This window comes from Bison bison, unplaced genomic scaffold (assembly GCF_000754665.1).
Source record: "Bison bison bison isolate TAMUID 2011002044 unplaced genomic scaffold, Bison_UMD1.0 scf7180017864122, whole genome shotgun sequence".
In the NCBI taxonomy this organism is placed as follows: Eukaryota; Metazoa; Chordata; class Mammalia; order Artiodactyla; family Bovidae; genus Bison; species Bison bison.
This window is the reverse complement of record NW_011494694.1, coordinates 1,278,948-1,285,599: the sequence shown is the minus strand read 5'-3', so window position 1 is coordinate 1,285,599 and position 6,652 is coordinate 1,278,948. Positions and strand designations below refer to the sequence as shown.

General features: G+C 39.0%; 1 protein-coding gene across 1 annotated transcript in view; it reads right to left on the bottom strand.

Annotated features, from left to right (window-relative positions):
• Nucleotides 1-6,652, bottom strand: part of PDE10A (phosphodiesterase 10A) — a 152,773-nt gene that overhangs the window by 60,376 nt on the left and 85,745 nt on the right. The gene's annotated exons all lie outside the window — the stretch shown is intronic.

Sequence of the window (6,652 nt, the reverse complement as noted above, 5' to 3'; positions counted from 1 at the left end):
ACCTCTAATGAGACTCTGAGTATTCATATTTACATTAGCTACACTTTATTTTTTACACTAACAATAATGTGCAACAATTAGTAAGTGTTTACTATGTGCCAGTTTTTTAGTACTTATGTGTACTAATTCACTTAACCCTCACTAACATTTTGCACGCCAGAAGACCGAGGCACGGAGAGGCAACCTGCCTACTACCACACGGCTTGCAGATGGTGGATCTGGCACGTGAACTCACACGAGCTGCTTCCATGGCCTAAGCTCTTGAAACAAGTATGCTTTACTCTTTCTGAATGGAAAACTGTATTAATATAGCCATTCATTTGTCCATCAGTTCCCTTCAACGAGTATTTCTCTAATGCCTAACACTTCTCACTGTCCCCACTTGGCTGGGATTACAGCGATGTCACAAAAATTGTATTTACATATATTCAGAATTCTGGCAACGTCAACCCTTTCGATGACGGACATGAAATGACTGCTCGAGAAGAACCATCACAAAGTCTATGCTAAAGGTTGCTAGGCCACCTTGTGGCCAGAGGAAAAATATATCATCTCATGTAAAAACACCTTGGAGATTTCACAGAAAGAAATCAGAGTGGTTTAGGGACCTGTTCTTCCTCATCTTCTGTCTTTGTCTTCCCTGCTGTTAGAAGCTGTACGCACTCACCCAACAAACACTGGATGTGCCTTATGTACCGTGACCAAGTACCCTGGGCATCGTGAGTGTCAACTCCCAGGGGACTTCTCTCCTCCACTAGCTGACTCATGAGTTCCAGGGCAGTAGAAACTGCTTCCTTTCCTCCACAGTATCCCAAATGCCCAGAACCAGGCTTAGAGAAAGGTCAGCTAACGTCCACAGGTCATGTAAACCCACCCCGCTTGCTAACAAGGTTCACTGGGACGGAACCACACTTTATGAGTGGCTCACGGCTGCTGTATCGGCCGCCTGGAATAGCTGTAGGCAACGATGGCCCACGAGGCAAAAACTTTACTATTGGCCCTTCATAATAAGTTTGCCAGCCCTCAGGTTAGAACATACCAGATACCTCTATAACCTAGCAACTCTCAATAAACACTTGAGGAGGAGGAACAACATACAGGAAGGAAGGCTCAGGAGATCTTGAACTATTAAATGACAACAATGCCCTGAACTGCTGGATCATACGGTGAAATCCGCACCCTTAGTGGCCATGTTGGTTGCCTAACACTCTGGCACATATTTATGTCAATAGTTGTAAACATCTGGATGAAATGGACACTTTTCTAGAAAAAGAAAATGAATTTGGAAGAGAAATATCTGAATGAAATCAGAATAAACAGACAACTGAAATACTGTAAAAAAAATTATCCTCATAAAAGGCATCAGGCCCAAATAATTTCAAATACAAATCATTTAAGAATTTTCAAAAATAAAGTCTCATCTAATTTAAACTAGTGTAAGTTCAGGCAGATGCCTGGGTCAGGAAGACCCCTGGAGAAGGAAATGGCAACGCACTCCAGTACTCTTGTCTGGGAAATCCCATGGACCGAGGAGCCTGGTGGACTATAGTCCATGGAGTTGCAAAGAGGCAGACACGGCTAAGCAACCAACACACACACCCAAGTTCAGACAAAACAAAACTTCTCTAGTTACTTTTACAACCCTTGCTATGTCACTGATACTGAAAACTGACAAAGATACTATAAAAAAGAAAATCATAGACCAATTTACCTTGGAAAAAGAAGAAAAATTATAATAAAAATATCAGCAAGTCAAACTTGAGGATAATATTTTAAAATTTTCAATAATTTAAAATTACACTTTACTCACAACTTCCAGTATTGGAAAGTCTATTATTATACCTCATAAAGCAATAAAAAAAAAAAAGGAGAAAAATCACATGACTATTACCATGGCTACCAAAAAATACCTGTAACAAAATTCAGTATTTATGATAAAAATTTTTTAAATAGAAATTTTGTGGAAGAAAAACATATATGTATGCATACATATATCAGTATACACAGACACCCTAATAATATGTGAAAATTATAGTCTACATCATAAAAAATGATAAAATATCAGAATCATCCTATTAAAGTTAAGATATTAAAGTTATGCACAAGACAAAGATACGTTATCATAATTATTAATACACAATTAGATGAAAGACAGAAAAAGGAAATGGCACCCCACTCCAGTATTCTTGCCTGGAGAATCCCATGGACAGAAGAGCCTGGCGGACTACAGTCCCTGGGGTCTCAAGAGTCGGACACGACTGGCGAGTAAACCAGCAGCAGGTAAAAGACCACAGTTCTAATGTTAGGCGATATTATTGAATATGTTGAGAAATCAAGAAAATCAACTGAAAACAATTACAAGTAGTAGGAAAAACTCCTGCTTTAAGATAAGTGACGCTAAATATATATTTATTTTTTAAATTCTCCCTGAATATTAAACTTTCAGTTTGAAATGATACTCAGAAGCTGGAAAAGAATTAATAAAGAAATCCTAGGCATATTTTGGTAACAGTTATGAACTCCAAGCCTCGGAAAGTGAAAAGTGAAAGTCGCTCAGTTGTGTCCAACTCTTTGAGACCCCAAGAACTACACAGTCCATGGAATTCTCCAGGCCAGAATACTGGAGTGGGCAGCCTTTCCCCTCTCCAGGGGATCTTCCCAACCCAGGGATCGAACCCAGGTCTCCCACATTGCGGGCAGACTCTTTACCAGCTGAGCCACCAGGGAGACTGAAGAATACTGGAGTGGGCAGCCTATCCCTTCTCCAGCAGAGCTTCCCATCCCAGGAATCAAACCGTGGTCTCCTGCATTGCGGGTGGATTCTTTACCAACTGAGCCACAAGGTCATTATAAAAGCCAACCTGTCTCCTACACACCTTCTCTCTCTCTCCTACATATAAACACAGGTTTACTTATAAGTGGAAATAATTCTTGACAGCAATAGAGGATTTCAAATTCAGTGGAAATATATCTTCAAATTTCTGAAGAAAACATTTTAAACTTAAAATTCTTTACCAGATCAAGCTAACATTCAGACATGAGGCAAAATAAAGATACTTCAGAAGTACAAAGTACTCAGAAAATTACTACTTTTGAACTATTTTGGAAAAGGAGATGAGCTCAAGAAAAAATTAATAGATAAATTCAAGAAAGCATAGGACGACCTGGAGTGTAAGCAAAATTGATGAGCAAAGAAACTACTAAAGCTATAATTAAACTGTACATTTCATTAGTAAATGATACCTATGAAATTACAGCTGTCATATAAAAAAGTTAATTAAAAAGACTGAAAATATCTGGTTGTGTCAAAAAAATATGTAAGATTAGAAGGCCAAAAAGGAAGGAGGAGAAGTTTGCTGTTCTTGTGGTTGTGAAGTCTCCAGAGGACAAGGCCCATACAGAGGTGCCCTGCACAGGGCCAGAACAACGCATTCCTGAAGATGAATGGGCCCCCAGGCCCAGCAATCATAGGATTCTGAACATTCAGGTCTCTCCAGTGTGATACAAGCTAAGAAACTTCCCCCTGATTCTCTCAGGCTAATGTGAGTTAGGTAGTGATGCCTTTTGCCTTACACCAGAGAGTCCAGACTGACAAACAAGCTCAAGGCAAGTCTGATATGAGAGAGGGGGGAGAGGGAGAAAATATCCATTAATGGAATTACAGATGAGGAAGAGAATTTAAGTACAGGCAAAAAAGACGGCCATTGAGCAATCTTACATATGAATGTAGATGAAAAAGTCAGAAAAATAATAGCGACCAATTCAGGAGCACAGACTACAACTACGTGAAAAGTGAAAGTGGAGCCGCTCAGCCGCGTCTGACTCTCTGCGACCCCGTGGACTGTAGCCCACCAGGCTCCTCTGCCCGTGGGATTTCCCAGGCAAGAGCACTGGAGTGGGTTGCCATTGCCTTCTCCAAGGGATCTTCCCGACCCAGGGATGGAACCCAGGTCTGCCACACTGCAGGCAGACGCTTTATCGTCTGAGTCACCAGGGAAGCCCCAACTACACAGTCATTTAACATCAAGTGATAAATTAATATAGTTCCCTATTCTAATTGACTAAAGGAAGAAAAAATACATAATTTTAATAATGACTTACAAAATTTGATAATGTTTGACACCCAATCTGGTATAAACTCAAAGAAAGGAACAGAAAGAAACATTTTTAAGTTAATCAACAGTATCTACTGGGGGACCTTCAACAATTATACACAGCAAGGAAACAAGAGAAGCATGCACGTTAAAGAAACTATAATATATTCACTCTCACTGGCCCATTCCACAGTGTTCTCAGGTCCTAGCAAACTCAGTAAAAAAGAAAAAAGACATAGTGTAAACACTGTGGAAGTAGAACCACCGCTCTCACTTATCACTATAAATGATCTTTCTTGAAAATCCAAGACTGTAAACTGAAAAAACAACATACCAAATATGGGAGATCAAAGTCAGTACATACAATCAAGAGAGATTTTTTTAATTGAAAATAAGACAATGCTGTTGTACAAGAAGACTCCATACGCTAAACGTATCAACTCTACTTAAGATTTTATCAAATTCAAGGTAATTCCGATGTAAATCACACTCCATGGTGAAGAGGGATGTATCATAGGAATGCTAGGTTCATATAACATCCAAAAATCACTCTGGATAATACATTATAGATCAATAAGACAAAAACTGAAATAAACACATGGTCATCTTAATAAATGCAGAGAAAATAAATGAGGATAATGTCCAACATCCAATCATAATTTAAAACATTAAAAAACTAGGACTAGAAGGGGATGTTGTCACCCTGATAAAGACTACCTAAGAGAAGTCCGCAACTAATCCATGTACTTAACCGTGAAAGACTGCAGAATGGATGCAGGATATCCACACTCACCATCCTTAATTCAGTACTGCCCTGGGGGACCTAGCCAGGACGATTATGCAACGGAGGGAAAAAAGGTATATGGATTAGGACGGAGGAACTACAACCATCAGTGATTGTGGATGACATGTAAAGACACTGAAGAATCCACCAGGAAACTACCAGAAATAATGAGTTCATAAGGACTGTAGGATAGGGGATCAAGATAGAAAAAGCAAGTTTACTTCTATACATTTTCAATGAAACATCTGAAAATAAAATTAAGAACACATTAATAATAGCGTTAAATAGCATTAAAAGATAAAACATCTAGGAGTAACTTTATGGGAAAGTGTTAGCTACTCAGTCATGTCTGATTCTTTGTGACCCCGTGGACTATAGCTTGATAGGCTACTCTGTACATGGGATTCTCCAGGCAAGCCTACTGGAGTGGGTAGCGATTCCCTTCTCCGGGGGATCTTCCCGACCCAGGGATTGAACCCAGATCTCCTGCCTAACAGTATTAGAAGATAAAACATCTAGAAATAACTTTACCAAAATAACGGCAATGCTTGTACTCTGAAAATTACAGAATAGTGTTGAAAAAATTAAGAAAATTTAAATAAATGGAAAAAGCCCTTGTTGCTGTACTGGAAGACTTCATATTATTAAGGAGGCAATATCCCCCAAATTGATGTTCAGTCAACAAAATCCCTATCAGAAACCCATATGAGCCATTTGTAGAAATTGACAAGCTGGTTTCTAAAATTTATATGAATTGCAAGGGACTCAAAATAGCCAAAAGAGAAATGAATATGAAGAACACATTTGGAGGATTCACACTTGCTGACTTCCAAACCTGCCATAAAGCAACAGTAATCAAGATGAGACGATACTGTCATTAAGCTGGACAGACAGGTCAGCTGAACAGAGCGGGGACCCTAAGAAGAAAACAATGTGTGCGTGCTCAACTGATTCCAGGAAAGCCGCGTTTAAAAGGGGAAATAAAAGTCTTTTCAACAAATGCTGCTGGTAAAATTGGACAGCTACCTGCAAAAGAATGAAACTGGACTCTTACACCATGAACATAAATGAACTAACATGAGTGAATACCCTAACTAAATGTCAAAGCTAATGCTACAGAACTCTTAGAAGAAAATATTGGAGTACGTTTTCATGGTATCTGATCTGGCAGTGGATTGTTAGATATGACACAAGCATGAGCAACAAAAGTAAAAAGATAAATTAGACTTCACCAAAGTTAAAAACTTTAGTACTTCACGCTATCGGGAAAGTGAAAAGATATTAATACACAGATGGGAAAAATATTTTCCAACTATACGTCAATTAAGGGAGTGATATCTAAAACGCAAGAAGTCTTAGAACTCAACACTGAAAACTAAAGTAAAAAGCAGCCCATGGAGCTGAATCTTTCATCACATGGATAGACAGTCAATATCATTAGTCACCAGGGAGACGCTAATCAGTCACAGTGAGATAGTACTTCACATCTACTACAGTGGCAATAATCAAAAATTAAGATAATGAGCAAGGTTGGTGAGAGTGTGGGGAAATTGGAACCCGTGTGCACCGCTGGCAGGAAGGTAAAATCGTGTTAAGCGCCATGGAAACAGCTTGACTGCTCCTCAAAAAGGTAAGCACAGAGCAATCATAGCACTTAGCAGTTCCACTCTTACCTAAAACAACTGAAAACAGGCGTTAAAACAAGAAAAATGTAACCCAAATCTTCAAAACAGTAGCATTTGCATTAGCCAAAATGTGGAAACAAATTCAAATG